The sequence below is a fragment of the Fukomys damarensis genome, unplaced genomic scaffold (assembly GCF_012274545.1).
Source record: "Fukomys damarensis isolate Sample0158 unplaced genomic scaffold, DMR_v1.0_HiC HiC_scaffold_4, whole genome shotgun sequence".
NCBI classification, from domain to species: Eukaryota; Metazoa; Chordata; class Mammalia; order Rodentia; family Bathyergidae; genus Fukomys; species Fukomys damarensis.
In genome coordinates, this window is record NW_022900916.1 from 70,095,313 (window position 1) to 70,114,037 (window position 18,725).

The following is an 18,725-nucleotide window of genomic DNA, read 5'->3' on the forward strand; positions in this document are numbered from 1 at the left end:
TTTTTTTTTTTTTTTTTTTCTGGTACTGGGGATCGAACTCAGGACCTTGTGCTTGCGAGGGAGGCGGCAGAACCACTGAGCTAAATCCCCAGCCCCTCCAGGCTTCTTATTTCACAGGTGAAAAAAGTCAGACCCAGCAAAAGTAAGTAACTTGCCTTAGGACACACAAAAGCATAACCAAGGCAGAATTCCAAGCTCCTAATTTAGAAGGAGTTTTCTTCTCATTTCATCCTCAGGGAGAAGCGAGGCAGTTGAGAAATAGTGCCTGGAGCATATATGGTATGTGCCAAGCACAGAGAAATGGTACTTACAATTCTGGCTCTTGGAAGTGTAAAATTTGTTAAATAGTATGTTGGTGTGTCAGATGATTTGTGGAAATGTAATTGAAATGTCTTTTTGACAAATAAAATACATTCCATTACAAATAGTCTATGTTTTGATGAATGACATAATGGATAAAAGGGGTGAGGACCTGCAGGGAATAAGCCTAAGGTGTCCCATTTTGCTGCAGTGGTCAACACTGGCCACAGGGTCCCATGTAATGGGTGACGACAGACCCACAAATCTGCTCATCCCTGGCTGCTTAGATCCTTTGACTCTGGAACTTCTCACTTGGTTGTTCATCTCTGGACTTAATCTCCTACAGAAATCCCCTGCAAAGAAAGATCATATAATTTCCTCAAACCCAGCCTGATTGCATAGATCTAAAATTTCTATCTTTCTTATTAGAGATAAATTTCTCTATAAAGACTGTATTCATTGAATGGCATTGAATTTTGACATTTCCCCAAACTTTGGTCTTATTTCTAAAGCAAAACTGTACTCTTACCACTTATGTATGCTAGGGACGCTAATAAAATAAAGGAATTTATTGCCCTTCTCCATCCTGCATTTCTAGACACAGCATTATTGATGGGATGGCCTTTTCGCTGCAAAGACTGTGCGATTTTATTGTCTCTCTGAATGTTATGTTTTAAAGAGAGGTTTAGATATTTTAAGCTGATAATTCAATTGTTTTTCTAGGAAACAATCTGGAAGAAGTTACCAGAAATGCATTACTTCATTAGCTATTATAATGAAGACATAAAAATCAATCTAATGTCACACAATAGAAGAATAATTAATTAGGTTGTCATATATACACACACTGGAGTATTAGGCATGTTGAATTCATGATTTAAATAGTAATTTTAAGAAGGTGAGAAACTATGTCCTGTTTTATGTAAGCTCCAGGACAATAGACACCAGGTCCGAACTTGCTCACACAATGTTCAATGAATACTTATTGCTGGAATGAATAAATAGATGAGAACATTAAGCTTAAAAAGATTTCAAAGCTATGTATATATTTTAAATTAAATTATTTCTTCTCAAATAAAAGACTCCAAAGAGATATTATCACTGTTATTGCAGAAAGTATTATCTAAAGCATTTCCTTCTTGTGGCATTATACTGTGCAAACACAATTAAAATGGGTTTGCTTTTGAAAGTAGAAATATGTTTTGTGGGTGCTAATGTAGAGTTTGGTATACATGACAAACAAGCTGAAAGTAAAATAAAAGGCAGCCTTTTCTAATCAGTTTCTCCCCTGATTCTATTATGCTAAACCTTATTTTTCAAAATCTGTCCTTTGTTGCCATAGCGATCAGTTCCCAATGTGAAATCTCAATTATAGCACACTGGCTTTCTTTCAAGTTTCAATAACATGCCATCACCACCCACTTCTGTTTCAAAATGTTCAAGTTCTCTAATCACTGAGCACCTTCATGGCCTCACTTTTGGGGAGCTGCAGTAGAAGCAGGGAGCTTAGGAGAGGATTCTGTGTGGAGAGCGGGGGTGAAATAAAAGGAATATAAAGAACGTGGAATTTGAAAATAAATTCATTTACCATAGGAAATAAGATTTGACTTTCATACAGCAATCTAGACTTCCCATTATGTCATAAACTTTAATTGTATCAATGATACTCTAATGGATGAGTTGAGCCCTAATTTAAACTTAAAGTAATATGGGGATAAAGGTGCACCGTTTGCATTGAATTCATAGGATAGCCTTGATACAGATGATCAAGAAGAAAAAAGATACATATTCAGCCATGATTTGGGTATGGCTGGGATATGTTCCCTGGAAGTTCATGTGTTGAAATGCGATCCCTCTTGTGAAGGAGTGAGAGTGGAAATTTAATCCAACTGTGGTATTTAGAAGCAGGGCCTGGACACATCTCTTGTCACTGTGATTCCATGCACTTCTTGGAGACTCTACACCTTGTCAGCAAGAAGACCATCATTAGACATGGGTCTCTGAGCCTCCAGAACTGTGAACTAAAGAAACTTCTTTTCTTTATAAATTAACCAGCCCTTGCTATCTTGCTGTAGTAATGCAAAACAGACTACTACACATTCCCATAGAATAATGGGGGAAAGACATTGCAAGGTAGTTTATAAATGAACAAAAAAATTTAAAAGGATAGTAATGCCAAAATTTAGAGAAATGGCCATTTTTACATAATTAGGTAAAAATGGAAATCAGCACAGCTTTTCTGGATATGTTTTGAACTAGGAGTTCTACTTGCAGAAATCTATCCTGTGTGTGTGTGTGTGTGTGTGTGTGTGTGTGTGTGTGTGTTGGAGGGGTAGAGGAGCAGAGATAAATATTCACAAAGATGGGTATACAAACATGGATATTTTAGCTTTGTTTTCACCACACAAAATGGAACCAATCTCAATGTCCATCAGTGGAATACTTTTATAAATAGTCACTTGCCCATGTAAGAGAACATCCTAACATCATAGAAAATAAGATAGAACGAATTTATTAGCATGAAAAGATTTCATATTAATGTGGAAAGATATCCACATAATATGTGTGGGGAAAAAGATGAGGATTTACAAAACTTCTAGAAATACCCTAGAAAAAAATAAACATTTGTGTTTCCACAGAAATAGGTCTATACATTACTATACCAAAATATGGTCTGTGATATGGTTGAGAGATATGCTTAGCAGTGATTTTGATTTTATTCTGCTTTGTATGAATATTTATAAGGACCAAGTTGAAATTAGGAAAACGTAGAGATATATCCATTTCTGTTGCACACCAGGAACATTTCTCACAGGAGAATGTAAAGTGTAAGTTCCTAAACATGCAGATCTGTTAGGGCTGAAGTGGATCTTGGAAATCAGGCTTGAGGCAGGGTTTGAAGATGGGGTAAATCAGCTGGGTCAGTGAGCCTGACCTATCAAGCACAGAGACGTGGAGGGGAGAGCCCAAGCCCTGGAACCACGCAGAAAGTGCTATTTCAGTTCTTCTCAGAGAACTCAAGCAAGGTTTAGACAGGACAGCCTAGACCAGAGTCAGCTCCAGCAGTGGGAGATACAGAAGACAGCGATGCTGAGCTGTCGGCCACCGTGCACTCTTTCACCATGGTCCTCTTGCCCTGCGCAGTGAACTGTACTGCTTTTTCTGCTTTAATTGGCCCCCACTCTCTCTGCAGAGCCTTTTTCTTTTTCAACCATTAATAAAGGTAAAGCCTCACTAGCTTTTGTGCTTGTTTTGTCCAGTTTTTGTTCAGGACAAGAAGAACCTAGGAAATCTGTAAAAGGAATCCCTAGAAACTGAGAACCCAGTGATAGTGCTAAGAATAAGTGGTGATCATCAGGTTGGGGAATAATTCAAGAAACACATGGCAACGGTCTGTTACTCCACAAGTAGTCCTTGAACAAGGCCTTGGATTTAAGCCCTTCATTTTATAAATAAAAAAACACCAGGCTCACAAAGGCCAAGGCTGTGGATGGGTGAGGGAAGGAGTCAGTATTTCCTAGCATGGAGTCTCTAAATTTCCCACATCTGACCACACTCCCCTAATTGTGCCCAAAGGCATTTCCCTCCAGCAATCCCAGTAGGCTATTTTACACAGTAAAGGTCTGGAGTCTTTTTTTTTTTTTAATGGATGCCAATTTCTTGAGCAAAAAACAAAACCAAAATAAAAACACAAAGCGACTCAAACAGTGAGTGGAGTTTACAGAGAAATTTCAGGCCTGTGCTGCTGTTTGGTAATGGTTTGGAACTAATTACAAGGTCTTCTCAAAACATCACGTTAGGGGTCATGCGCATTTCTGAAAATTTCCTGTGGGTGATTGCTGGCCAAGAGGATTTCCTGATGAAAATCCAGGGCAGGATTTCTAAGACTCTTTCGAAGAAGCAAGGACTTTGTTGGAAATAATACAGTGTATACTCATCATCTAGGAAGTGCTTTGGCTGAAGAGGCATTTCCGCTGTGGATGCACACCAGCATTCCTGAGCTGATGTGATTCCAGTCTGCATTCGCATGTAATATAGGCCATGACTATGGTTGGAGTCAGATGAATGGGAAAAGCGCCACTCTTGACCCGCTGTGCTCTAGAACACTGAAATTTTGCCTGCTGTTTTCTTCTGTGGGGTCCCACACCTGACTCAGGCATGGTCTCCACGTGGGTGTGCCTGAAGGCTCTTCTCCGACCTCCAGACCTCACCTTTGTTGCCCACACCCATCAGAGGAGGGTCAAGGGGGTGTAAAACCTTCCCGACAGTCTCTGAAGCCCAAGGAGGAAGCATTAATGATATTAGTCACATTTCTGTCACCTGGAGCTAAAAGACACTGACTCCATACTGATGTCTTGGCCAGATCCAGGCAAGGTAGAAACCAGCACCAAACCATCCTCTTAGCCCTCTAGCTCTCTTCCAGGCTCATCGTTAATCATTCTTTTCTCTCCTTCAACAACAAAAGCAGCCCTGCTGCAAATCAGAAAATGCAAATCACCTCTTACTGCTCTGCCCCCAGCTCGTCAGACAGATCTGGACAAGTCTGAACCTCCTGGAATGTGCTCATATAAGAATTTGGGTAAGTGTGTTTTCCTTGTCGTTCTGTGTACCAAAGCAAAAGTCCTGTGTGCATCATGCTAAGAGTAGTTTAGCCTCTGACTTCTCTTAGAGGTTCTTCAGATCCAGTTCACCCTGGAAATGAAATAAAAAGCATTCTGGAAAAGCAGCTTAGTGTTAGAGCACTTATCTAGCATGATTAATCTCTGGATTTGATTGCCATAACAGAGGAAAGAAAAAAAAGAAAGAAAAGAAAAGAAAAAAGAGATTCAAAGCACAACACAACATGTAAACATGGTTCTGGAAACCACAGAAGACACAAAAACTGTAGAAAGTTTTGGGAGAATTTCTGAGACTCTTGGCTTCATTGATTTTTTGTATTGTTCTCTTAGTCTTCATTGTATTAATTTCTGCCCTGATCTTTAATTTCCTCCCTTGTATGAGCTTTGGGTTTGTCCTGCTCTTCTTTTTCTAGAAGCTTGAGGTTCAGCATCAGGTTGTGTAATTAAGCTCGTTTTGTTTTCTCAATATGAGTATTCACTGCTATGAATTTCCCTCATAAGACTTTCATTGTGTCCCATAGATTCTGATATGTTGTATTGTCATTTAATTGTAGGAACTGTCTGATTTTTTCTTTAATTTCCTCTGTGACCCATTGGTTATTCAGAAGTGTGTTGTGCTATTTCCACGTATTTATGAAATCTTATGTTTTTTTTTGTCTGTTGATCTCCAATTTCATCACATTATGGTCTGATAATATACTGGGGATAATTTTAATGCCTTTTAACTTACTTAGACATGTTCTATGTGTGAGTATGTGGTCTATTTTGGAGAATGATCCATGTGCAGCCAAAAGGAATGTGTATTCTGATTTTGTGAGTGGAACACTGTAAACATTGTTAAGTTCATTTGTTCAAGTGTTTGATTGAGCTCTACTATTTCATTGCTTATTTTTTATCTGGTTGATCTATCTATTTGTGACAGTGGACTATTGAGGTCTCCCACTACCGTTGCATTAGTGTTTGTATGATTTTTCATGTCTGTTAGTATTTGTTTTGTATGGTTGGGTGCACTTGTGTTTGGTGCATATATATTTATGATTGTCATCCTTCCTCTTGAATTGTTCCCTTTACAAGGATGAAGTGTCCCTTCTTTGTCGCTCTCAATCAGTGTTGATTTGAAATTCATTTGATCTGCAAAGAGGATAGTTACTCCTGCTTTTTTTGGCGGGGTTCCTGTCACATGGAGTATTGTTTTCCACCCTTTAACTTTCAGAGGATGAGTTTCTTTTTAAATTAAATATGTTCCTTGTATGCAGCATATTGTTGGATCTTGATTCTTGGCTCATTCTGCCAGTCTATTTCTTTTGATTGGTGAATTGAGACCATTAACATTGATAGTTATAATTGATATGTACTGACTTGTCCTTGTTGTAACTTTTTCTTTTTGTTGAATTCTCCCCCTTTGCATTTAATTTCTTGTTGTGCCTGATAGACTCATTCTGCTGAGCTTCCTGAGCTTGTGATCCTTGTTGTCTTTTCCTAGGATATTGCTTAAAATTTTTTGCAATGCTGGTTTGGTATTCATGAAGTTCCTTAGGTGCTCTCTGTTGTGAAAATGTCTTATTTCTCCATCAGTTTTGAAAGATAGTTTGCAGGTACATCAATTTGGGTTGGAGGTTGTTTTCCTTTAGAGCTTGAAATACATAAATCTGTGCTCTTTTTGCCTTGTGAGTTTGTGTTGAGAAGTCTGCTGTGATTCTGATGGGTTTTCTTTTGTGTGTGATTTGTTTCTTTTCTCTAAGTGCTTGTAGAATTTTGTTCTCCTGTTGGGTTTCTGGAATTGTAACTACTATATGCCCATGTGCAGACTTTTTTGGATCATGGCTAGTTGGAGTCCTATAAGCTTCACTTACCTGTACGTCAGGTTCTTTCCCTCTATTTGGGGAGTTTCTGCCATTACTTCAGAGAACAGTCTTTTATGTTGTCTGCACTCTCTCCTGTTTCTTCACTGACTCCAATCAGTCTTATGTTATTCTTCTTTGAATCGTCTAGCAGCTGCTGGAATGATCTCTCATGGTCTCTTACTATTTTTAAGAGATTTTTCTTTTCCTGGTCACTGATTGCAATCCTATCTTCTATATCTCAGATTCTGTCCTTGCATTGGGTCATTCTGCTGCATAAACTTTCAATGGAGTTGTTAATCTCCTGGAAATCTATTTGCATCTGTTTTAAGGATTCTATTTGTTTATGTTGGGATTCCATCATGTTGCGCAGCTCCTCTATTTTTTTTTATCTGTGTCGGCTCTAGATTAACCATATCTTGTATGTACTATGACACAATCTCTGCTGTTATCTGAGAAATTATTTCTGACTTCATTTTTTCCAGATTCTCTTTGGTTGCCAGTTCAGGGTGGCTAGGATGTTGAGTATCAGATTGTTCCATCTCGTTTCCTTCTGGGGTTGCCTTAGGTGATCTGGAAGTCTGGTTTTGGGACTTGTTTCTGTGTCTTCTCATTTCAACAGATACATCCTTCTGTGCCTTTACTGAGACAACTTTTTGTTCACCCAGTGGTCTTCAACTCTTACCAAGCCACCAAGCCACCAAAATGCCTTTTCTCTGCTGCTCACCAGTACACCAATTCCTGGGTTCAAACCACCAATGCTATGGGGCGGGTCTATGAAGCAGCTAAAATAGTAAGATGTCTGTTTTGATCATATATAATTTAGCCCATGTGAATTTGCTTAATTCAGTGCCAAGTATTGAGGATTATCTATATAAAATTGAGCACTTCTGAATTTGACCATTTAGATATAAATGCAATTGGTTTAAGATCAATGTGTATAACCTTAAATAATTTAATGTTTAATTTAAATGTCAGCTGCTTTATGCTTAAAGCCCTGGGTTGGCTTTTCAGTGTTTTGTTTTGGTTTTTTCTCACTCTCTGTTACTGAGAGCCTAAATTCGGCAAAAGCCATCATTGCAAAACAAACACTGGGGTGCTCAGTAGTTTCAGGGTTATACAGGAATGACAGAAGAGAGTCCCCCTCGGACACCTGGACCAACCCTGCAAGTGTGCTCCTTGGCAACATTCACTGGATACCTGGTGTCCCTGCCCTAGTCTTATCCGCCATGTGGGTCTCCACAAAGTTGCCAAGTCTTCATCACTCTGATGGTGCCATTCAAGTAAAGGTCAGGTTAAACACTTATGAAAATTTTACCAAAAAACTGACATTTAGGCTGAATGTTTTGCTTCTAATCTGCTAGACACAAATTTTTAAAACTAAAAAAAAAAAGAATTCTAGAATCTATTCTTACATTGTTTCTTACTTTGTTTTTGTTTTATTATCTTACATTTCAAATGTCATTCAATATTACTAAGAAAAATCCAAAAATAAGGATGAGCAAAGAGAGCATAAAGAATATCTGTGTTCTTTATCAAATGGGATCTTGTCTATGTCTTTCAGGATTCTTACTGAGGCTTTATAAATCCAGACAGCCAAAGTATGAGTCATTTTTTGTTTCTCATCATAATTTAGGTCAGTGGTTCTCAAATTTGGTTCTTAATAACCACAGAAAGACTTACGCTATCTTGATAGGCCGGCTTCGCTTCTTACCATGCAATCAGAATGTCTGAGATGAGAGCCATTCATCAATACTTTAAAAAAATCCTCTCTGTACTTCCAAGGAACAATTCTGGGAAGAGTCCTACACATCAATACTTTTAAAAATTCCTCAGGTACCATGATATAAACAAGGTGGAGAACAATGGCCTCACAAAAACAGTGAGAAAATTCAGTTAGCAGACGAGGTAGGGCAATGACTGTCAAACGTTTGTGTATATCTACTACCCCTGGGAACATGGTAAAACGCAAAGGCCTGGGCCCTTGTCCTACTGCCATGATCCCTAGACTCCATGTTCTTTATTAGCTTTCCAGGTGATTCAGTTACGCACTAAGCTGGAGAGCCCTTCTTTTAAATAACTAATGCCCAGCTGCTGATAATCTCCTAAGTGACCTGTTCTCCTCTTCTTCCTCACCAGACTGTGCACTTCAAGACCTTGGAGCTTCAGTACACAGCGTCTAGCCACAAGTGGCTACTGAGCACTTTAATGATTAGCTGAATAGCTATAAATGCAAAGTGAACAACGGGTCTCAAAGACTTAGCACACATTGAAGTGGTCATATTTTGGATACACTGGATTTCCTTTGTTTCTCTTCTTTTTTCCCAGTTTTCAATGTGACTACTAGAGGAATTTAAATTACACATGTGGCCCACATTATATGCTTATGGGACAGACTGTGTGTCTGTTCAGTACTATCTTATCAGCAGCTGGCTCAATGATTTTGTGTTAAAGAGTCACTCAATCTATAGTTTTTTAAAGCAAGAATGAGCCAGTGAATTCATGAATGAAATTTTTTCTCCAGATGAAGGAGAAACTTTTGGGAAATAGATGCTATTTTGGTTTGAGTTTCCACAAAAGCCTTCTTTGAGACAAGGATTCAAATGCAAAATCTCAGGCTTGGAGAGGATCCTAAAATACCAGAAGAGGAGTAGAAATTGAAAGTGGGAATGGAAGACAGATCATAAAGGGTGTGTTACGAATCCACTGACCACTATGGACAAGTGGCACTTAATCTTGCTGGAAACATTGGAAAACATTGCAGAATATGTGCCTGGTGGTTATTTTCACCCACTTAGGGTACAGAAATCAGGTTACTTATACATCATTTTCCATCAGTTGTTGGTTGAAAGCTGCTGGGGGAAATTGAAAGCTTCTAGGAAACCTGGTAAGAGCTGCTTCTGGAGTGAAAGAGCTGAGGTAGTTATATACCAGTTTTGCATTAGTCATTGGCTGGAAGCTGCTAGCATGTGTAAATGTCCTACTGCGTGATGTGAGAAAGTTTGCATGCTTAACTGCTAGCAAAAGTGGCACGCCTGAGACACAGGGGGTTAGGCCACTCCCACATATGCCTGTTTGGTGTACTGATTATTTTTAGCTGAAAGCACATGAAAAACAACAAATACAGACTTTCTTTGAACTTCCCTTACCTATCTAAAGATAGATCCTGCAAAGGAATAACTGTCATTAGAACCTTCCTGGGAAGTTTCATCCACCAGAGAAAATTAGGTCTTATCACAGGAGAGAAGTCAACACCTTATCCAGTCGAACTATCACAAAGAATCATCCTTTCTTTAAGGGACCATCCCTCTGTCCCACAAATTAGTTACTCTCCTGAAGATGCTAACATCTCTTTCTCTCTGAAGAAGGCATGACTATTGCTAAATCTCACTTTGTTTTTCGGATATCAACTTTTCTTTCCTGTGATGCCCTCATGCATGTAATGAATTTGTATTTTGTCTCCTGTTAACTAACTGTTGTCCGTTTATTTCATAGATTCAATTATTGAAGCCTAAGAGGGAACCTTCCCTGTCCTACAAGGGCACCGCAAGGCATGGTTAATGAAGATTTCTTCTGCACAAGCCCATCCCTTCCGTTGTTTAATAGTAACATTGGTGCCACCATCACGTGGCGCTATGCATCCTGTAAGACGATCAGCAGAACCTCTTTGTAAATCCCTGCCAGCTCCGTTTGCCAGCCATTTCTTTCTCTGCAAGTTCTATCCCAGAGGGCCCAAGCAGCTGTGAGAAACAGGATCTCAGGAGTGAGCCCAGTGTCACCTGATTAAAAGTTGTCCAACTGGAGAGGGGGACTGGAGAGCATCTACGAACGGGTGCAAATTGTACACAAGAAGTTCAATTTCTGATGTTCTATTGCACAGCAGGGTGGCAACTGTATCATACCTTCCCAAACAGCTTGAAGAGAGGGTTTTGAATGTGTTCACCACAAGGAAATGATAAATGTTTATGTTTTGATCACTGTACAATGTGTGCATGTATTGAAATTTCACACTGTACCCTATAGATACATACAATTGGCATGTGCCAGTTAATAACATACAAAGGTGTTTCTCAACTAGGATAGCCCCACTCCTCTGTGATGTGACTGAGTCCGTAGCTCTGCCCTTCACCTCTGTTAACTATTGGTGGATGTTGGTAAACAATTTCCTTTTCACTGGCTTCTCCACTACAATACAAACTTCTCAGAAATGTGGCTGTCACCTTTGGGTTGTTCACAAAACATGCACTTGGGCCTGAAATGTAATGTTTTTTTTTTTTTTTTTTTTTTAAATCTCAAGTTGTAGAAGATGTAACTCTACTCATTATTAAATCACTTTATAGAAACTGGACCATAGCAATTGCATTTGGAGAGGTTAATTTAGTCTGGTTCTGATTTCAAACAGATTAGGAGCAGCTCTGGAATAATTGCATTAAAGACACTGAAGCAAGGCAAAGAAGACAGAAGCAGTAAAATTGAAAATGAGAATGGTTATTTTAGGAGATGTGAACTCCAAGGAGTGCCATTTTTATAGTAATTTTAAATCTACTTGATACCATGAAAATACTTGGAAAATCCACTTTTAGACCCTGTCACTGCTAGAGCGTTACATTTAAGGCTCTTTCCTTTTGTATTTATTTCCCCTCTCTGAAATTCAGGCAACAAACACATTTAGGCTGTTTTAATGATGTGTCAGCTTTTTAGCACATGATGAAATACCTGGAGTTATCAACGTGTAAGTTCAGCCCGTGGTCTCAGAGGTTCCATTCCATTACCCTGCTGCTTCTGGGCTTGTGGTGAAGCGAGAGAAGAGAGTGGTGCAGAAAGACACTGGATTCATGATAGCCAGGAGGCAAAGAGAAATATCCCCAGGCCCTCTGTGACCTTTCTCCTGTCAGGCTCTCCTTCTTAAAGGGTCCCCCAGCCCCAGCAGTCCTGCAGGATGGCAAGCAAGCCTTCAACATACAGGCCTTTTTGGATGTATCCAAACCTCAGTATGTCAGGTCCTAAATAATTCAATTGTATTTTAAAAATAAATACATATAGCATATATATAGTGGAGAGACATTGTTATCAGTTATGGTTTACTAGAAGAATGCATATAATATATATAGAGAGACAGATATATAGAGATCTATCTATATTTCCATCTCTCTCTCTCTCTCTCTCTCTATCTATATCAATGTAAATCTCTCTCTCTCTCATTATTTAAGGTAGGCTTACAATGGCTGCCTGCAGAGTTAGGTGGAGGAGAATGCAAATGGGCTGTCTGTGCTCTGGAGAGCCAGAGGATCCAGTTAAAAGTCAAAAGACTGGCGCTCGCTGCAGAGTTCTCTCAGAATCTCTATGAGGAAGCTGCGGGGTCTGTGCTGGAAGCCTGGAGAAGGGTGTGCGGAGGTACTGGTGAAGACCATGAAGACTGGAGTCACTCCGAAGAGGAGGAGGAGGAGGCGGAGGAGGAGGAGCAGGAGGAGGAAGGGAAAGCAGCAAGTGTCTCGCCTTCCCCTTTTCATTCCACCCAGGCTACGAGCCTACTGGCTGGTGCCACCCACACCCAGGGCCGGTCTTCCGTCTTCAGTGAGGCAGTCATCCAGACACACCCAGAACTGTGCTAAGCCACCCTGCGAGGTGTTTCCTGTTCACGTTGATACCACATTTAATTATCACAGATATCTATGAGACCCTCAAATAGTTAGGGAACCATAATTTTTAAAAGAAAAGTGGATATTCCAATAAAATAATGCAAATTTAAATAAAGCCCCCATTCACTCTCCACCTCTTATTTAACAAACACATGGTAGCACTTGCCCAGAATGCATAACGCCCTAAGTTTGATTTCCAGTACTGCAAGCAAGCAAAGAAGCAAAGAAACAAACACATATGGAATATAGACTTGGCAAATAGAAGTGTCTATCCATAGCAGGTAAGTTGGATAACAGGTCTTTCTGGGCAGAGTGCCCCCATGAAACTCCATCCAATTGTTATCTCCAAGAAATATGAAACCCAGTTTTCCAAATCTACTGACTCTACAAAAGAGATCTCCAGTCCCATATTTTTATAGAAATATTCTTTTTGAAAAAATTGACAATGAATTTAAAAATTTAAAACATGCTACAAACCCATAGAAGCAGAACTGAGATGCAGAGGCTTGCAAGGTTTTGAACTAGGATTTACCATGGAGCAGAAGAGACAGTACTAGGAACCCACTGGGAAAGAACCTCCAGTTTTTCTCTTACAGTTTTCACCTACCTAAATGAGGCCTCTCCAAATTAACAAGTGCATCTTGTTTACTTAAAATTAGCTGACTGAAGATGTTAACCTTATGTATAGATACTGTACCTTCATGGCAATACCAAGATTAGTATTACAGGGGATAACTGGTTATTATAAGCCAGCTAAGCTGATGATAAAACTTACTATCTACTACCAGGATTCAGAACAATGAGAAGTCAAGCAAAATTAAAGAGTTGAAAATAATCCTCCTGACACAAAACTAAAGAAATTCAGGCTTCTCAGAAGAGAAGACAAAAAAGATTTAATAATATCTGTCAATAGTAGTGAAGCACACATTTTCCAAACTGTTATATATTTCTTTTAAGCATCTCAGGTGCTACAATGGATCAGGAAAGATCATTCTCTTCATCTTGAGATAAAGACACTGTCCCCCAACATGGAGGCGGGACTCACATTCAGGAAGTTTCAAAGTCCCAGAGCATTAACAGCTACTTATCTGGACCCTGTGTGAACTCATACTTATTGATGACCTCATTCATTTTCACAAAGTCTCATTATATAGGTGTTATTCCCATTTTACACATTGAGGAAAGTGAGCCCAGAGTCCTGGGAGGCAGCACCAGCAGATCTGAACTGGTTTACCTGATTCTTAACTTGTGTTCTGCGACCCAGTGTGTTGCGTGCCTCCTACCTCACTCCAAATACACACAGGCCATGTCTAGGGGTCTAGTTTACGTTCGCATCTCACCCAGGAGGAGACTGGGGCTTAATATCAAGCAGTAAAATGTGTTTGGTAGAACAGTAGAAATAACTTCGTAGTTACCTACCCATCAGGAGAAATCAAGGGGAGAAAGAAGTTTGCGACCTTGGGGTCCTGGCTGGTTCTAAGATGGATCTGGAATTGAAGATGTAGTTAGTGGTACCCCATATGCTTAGCATGCATAAGGCCTTGGGTTCATTCTCCAGTTTCAAAAACAAAAACCAAAAAGAATTCATCTCTAAAGACCAGAGAAAGCCATAATTATTTAAAGGAAACATGTAGGGAGACTGAATTTTGCTTATTGATTGGAAAAGAATAAAAACACAACACTTTCCATCCACGTAGAAAACCACACACCAACTTGGCTTCTCTTAAATGACAGTGTTTCCTTGGCTTTCTCCTAGCTCCATATTTTTAGTAAAAATTAAATATTCACTGCAAGCCATGCCTTCCTTTCTTGGGTAAGGAATAGGCTCATTTCAATCTAACTTCAAATGAGCAACTAGCAGACTTTTCTTTCCTAGGCCACTGTGAAACCCTCCCACACTATTTTATCCTTTCCCTCTGAGTGATTTTTTCCCTCTCAGAATGTAGAGCATGTGAGAAATCCATACTCATTTTTGCTGAGGAATGAATTTGGAGCTCAAAATTTGCCATCTTTTCAGTTATTACCTTTCCTTTAGACATTCATATTATGGTTACTTCAAGTCTGCTTCTCCAATGATCAAGATAATAACAGGAGAGACAGGGAAATATCTTTCATTGCAGATATTATTTTCATCCTAATTATACTTCCATAATAGTAATCATTCAATGCCTCATAATTTTTAAGCAATGAGCATTGGTAAAAACTGCAAATCAAATAGTAGCAATAAAAACTATATTGAATGGCTGGGGATTTAGCTTAGTGTGCTGCTTCACAAGCACAAGGTCCTGAGTTCAATCCCCGATACCACAAAAAAAAACCCACAAAACAACAACAACAAAAAACTATATTGTATGTTGCTGTGTGCCAAGCACTGGCCTATACACACATTTAAAATTCACACTATTCATCTTACGAGACAGGTAGTGACCAGAGTCCCCATTTCTGCAAGGAGGAAGCTAGAGTGTAGGTCATTTCAGTAACTTGCCTGTTGCATAGGGATGGAGCTGAGTTTAAAAATTAGACCTCTAACTGCAGGGACAGTGTGTGATCCTGGCATGCATGACTCCCACACGACAATGGTGAGGGTTTCACTTTTGTTTCAGTTTTACTTTCTTTTTCAAAGTTCAAAACAGCATTTCGTGGAGGCAGAACAAATGAACACCAATGCTACGGAGGGAAACAGTTCAGTAAATAGGCTGTCTGATTTATTTACCAAAGGCACACAGCTATGCGCCAACCCAGTACCCTTTCTCTCTCTTTTTTTTTTTTTCTGCCAAAATGTGGGGAGCAATTCTACATAATTTTGGGGAAAAATCATTTCACAACTAAATTATGATTAGGCCTAGTTTTCCTCCCTAGGGGCCGGCTATGGCATGTTGAGACGTAACTCCATTTTTGCCTCTGGTCACAGCTAAAACCTCAGTGGTCCTGTGATGCTGTCATGCTCCAGGGCAGGATTTCAGCAGCTGAAGACATCCTGGTTCCTTGAGAACCGAGCAGTAAGAGAAAGGTTTCCTTTGGGGAGGGACAAAGTCCTAACCAGCATAAGTCTTATGGACCTAGGATTATCACAGACCTCTGAGTTGTCCATTACTCCCCATGATCAAGATAAAAGTGTGGGGGGCTCAGGATGCCTTTGTCTTTGCTGCCCAGAGCAGCACTGATCAGGCCCACAGCTCCGCTTCTTCTCTAAGTCTCATTTTCTGTCGTTATTAATGAATTTGCCTTGTGCTTTCGTGGCTCACAGACCAGGACTCAAGGAGGGATTTTGGTAACATCCCCTTTCCCTACACCAAAGTGACAGTAAAGCCTAAAATGGAAAAGTACTTACTTAGATTCGCAAAGTTTTTGGTGCAACTAGAAGCAGTTATCCAGTTAACTATGGCTTCTCATGTAGGTGAGTTTGGGCAAAAGTGCATGGCTTTAAAAATCGTTAAACAGCTCAAGTTCAACAAGGGGACAAGAATATGATAGTTGTGTGCTCTTTATGTAGCGTGAAAGCATGTTTCAGAATATCCCCCAACTCCAAGCCTCTGTTAACTGAAACATCCATAAAAGATGCTCGTAGTTCTTCAAGATCTCATGGTACTCTCATAGCCCCTTCTGGATCATTAAGGAAAACATAAAGTCATACCTGTGTCATGCTGAGGGTACAGTGAGGGGGTCTGCCCTGCTGCTCCTGCTTGTAGGCCGGGTTGGTACAGAAGCCTCTGGAAGTCTAACAGGACCATCTGAGCCACTGACTCTCAGACTAAGGATGAACTACACGGAGGGAAGAGGGCAAAGTGAAAGTGCCCACAACGTTCTGGATGTGGAAGTGGGGCGTTTGGGGCTGGGGGAGCCAGTGAGGCAGCATCCTGGGGACTACCCCAGTCCCAGCAGCTTGAAGGAGATAAGCAAGAAGGAAATGCACAGACTGCTCTGAAACTTCCTCTGCTGGCAGCTCACAAGTGCCTCTCTGAGGTCACATCCTGCGGTCTCAATAGGATGTTAATTAAGATGACCCTTCAATGCCAATTAAATGCTTCATTTGGGCATTTGTGTGTTAATGATCGCTGAGTGATGTCCTTGCCAAGCAGCATCTTGCTGTCTATTTTCAAGCGCTTAATGAATGTTCTTGTTCTGGAGTAAATATGTCCCGTTTTAAATAAGATGAAATGTTTTTTAAAAACATCCATCTTGTGCTTATAGCCTTGATAGTGGTGCTGGTTTGATGGGTGTGTGGTTATCCTCAAACTTATCAGGATGCACACATTAAATATAAACTTTTGTATGTCAATTATACCTCAGTAAAACTGTTTAAAGCCGATCTCACATGCCATTGTATTTGACATTGTTCTTTGACACAAAATTGTGGCCATTAAAAAAACCACGATTGTAGTAAATATTGAGGAGAATATTAATCATGTGGTTTCTCTAGCAGCTCATTTAGCCATTCCAGGAAGATTTTAAAAGACACAGCACTTATACAGTAAATTAAATATAAAGTATTACCTCCTGTCACTCTAGAGCAGTACTCCTTCTCAAGAATTTCAAGCATATTCTCAACATTATTCTGAAGAAAATTCTGTAAATCCTTTATTTTCATGAGGCTTCATTGAAATTCACTCCTTTTAAGTACATAATTCAGTGATGTTTAGTACATTTTATGATTTATTTTAAGAGTGACTGACTGTGGTAGGAGGCTTTGACTGCATTTTCCTCAATCATGTGAATTGTTTCAATTCAGGGATATAGAAATTTTCTGTTTTTAGATTACTCACTTGCACAGAATTCACAGTTTTTGCTTGCTGGAAGATTGAAAAGCCTGCATTTCCTCAGGACAGATTTTAACAATATTTGATTGCCTCTGCATTGATATTGGTATACTGAAAATCTCACCTGGCTAATCCTATTTAACATCACAATACACTCCACTGGCAGGACAGGATGTGTTAAACATGTACCATGCTGTTAATAAATCAGCCTTGTTGCAATCATACATTAAAATGGTACATTCTACTGTCAAAATACAATGCAGTTACTCATTACTAGGCAATTTTTTTGTCTATTTAAATTTATTTTCTCTTTCTTTCTCTCTCTCTCTCTCTCTCTTTCTCTCTCTCTCTCTCTCTCTTTCTTTCTGTACTTGAGATCAACTCAGGACCTTGTGCTTGCAAGGTAGGCACAGTGTTTCCTTCCTTCCTTCCTTCCTTTCTTTCTTTCTTTCTTTCTTTCTTTCTTTCTTTCTTTCTTTCTTTCTTTCTTTCTTTCTTTCTTTCTTTCTTTCTTTTGCCAGGGAATTGAATCAGGGCTTCATCTGGGCAAATGCTCTGTTACTGAGCTGCATCCATTTTTCTCTGCTTTTTGGCAAGGGTGCAATCTGTTTCTTAATGGGCAGAAAATGTCACACTATGCATAAATTAAAGATTCCATAAAGTTTGTACATTTATGAACACATATTAATTGGCTTTTTGAAACAGCTAAAACTGAGTTTTCTGAGCCAACTGACCTAATTCAACCCTACTTTGGTCCACTCTGCAAATACATACTATATATTCAATAAACTCACATTTAATCAAAAGCTAAAGAAGGAAAGAGAGAAGGAAGGAAGGAAGGAAGAGAGGAAAAAAAAAGCAGGCCTAAGAAAACAATTACAGTGGTCAGTTACTCAGGTTCCCTGTGGATACCAAAATTCCTGAACGTTCCAGTTCTTTATATAAAATGGTGTAGTATTAGCCATGCTTATCATCCTGTGTGCTTTAAATTATCTCTAGATTACTTATAAAATTTAAGTATAAAAAATACAGTGAGCTGGGCGTAGTGGTGCATGCCTGTAGTCCCAGTACTCAGGAGGCTGAGGCAGGAGGATCACTGTGAGTTTGAGACCAGCCTGGGCTACACAGTGCGTTTCAGATCAGTCTCAACTCCATAGTGAGGCCCTGTCTCAAAAAACCAAACCAAACAAACAAACAAAAATACAGAGAATTTTAAACTTAAAAAAATTGTTAGAAGAAAAGACACATTGTCATTAATTCCCCTCAAAGTACTTCTCCTTGCTTCAAATGTGCTTGTCCCATGTTCTTGCCATTCTCTGAAGCAGCCCTGTAATTCCTCTTTCATGAGTGTCTTTAGTTGCGCTGTCATGGCTGCCTTGATATCTTGAATCGATTCAAAACATTCACCTCCACCGTCACTTTGACTTTGGAGAAGAGCCAGAAGTTACATGGTGCCAGACCTGGAGAATAAAGTCTGTAGGGCACTGTAACACATGACCCCGTGTTTCTGTTGGATAGTATTGTGTGGCAGTCTTTTAGTGCAACTAAACAATTTTTAAACATTCATTG

At 39.5% G+C, this 18,725-nt stretch overlaps 1 long non-coding RNA gene across 1 annotated transcript in view; it reads right to left on the reverse strand.

The window, feature by feature from the left end:
- The window catches only part of LOC109117450, a 41,180-nt gene extending 24,890 nt beyond the window's left edge, over positions 1-16,290 (reverse strand). The window contains exons 1-2 of the long non-coding RNA XR_002024759.1: positions 16,034-16,290; positions 13,819-13,886 (exon numbers count right to left, since the gene is read on the reverse strand). This is a non-coding gene — a long non-coding RNA (uncharacterized LOC109117450). The remainder of the gene's footprint in view (positions 1-13,818; positions 13,887-16,033) is intronic.
- Between the last annotated feature and the right edge of the window lie 2,435 nt (positions 16,291-18,725).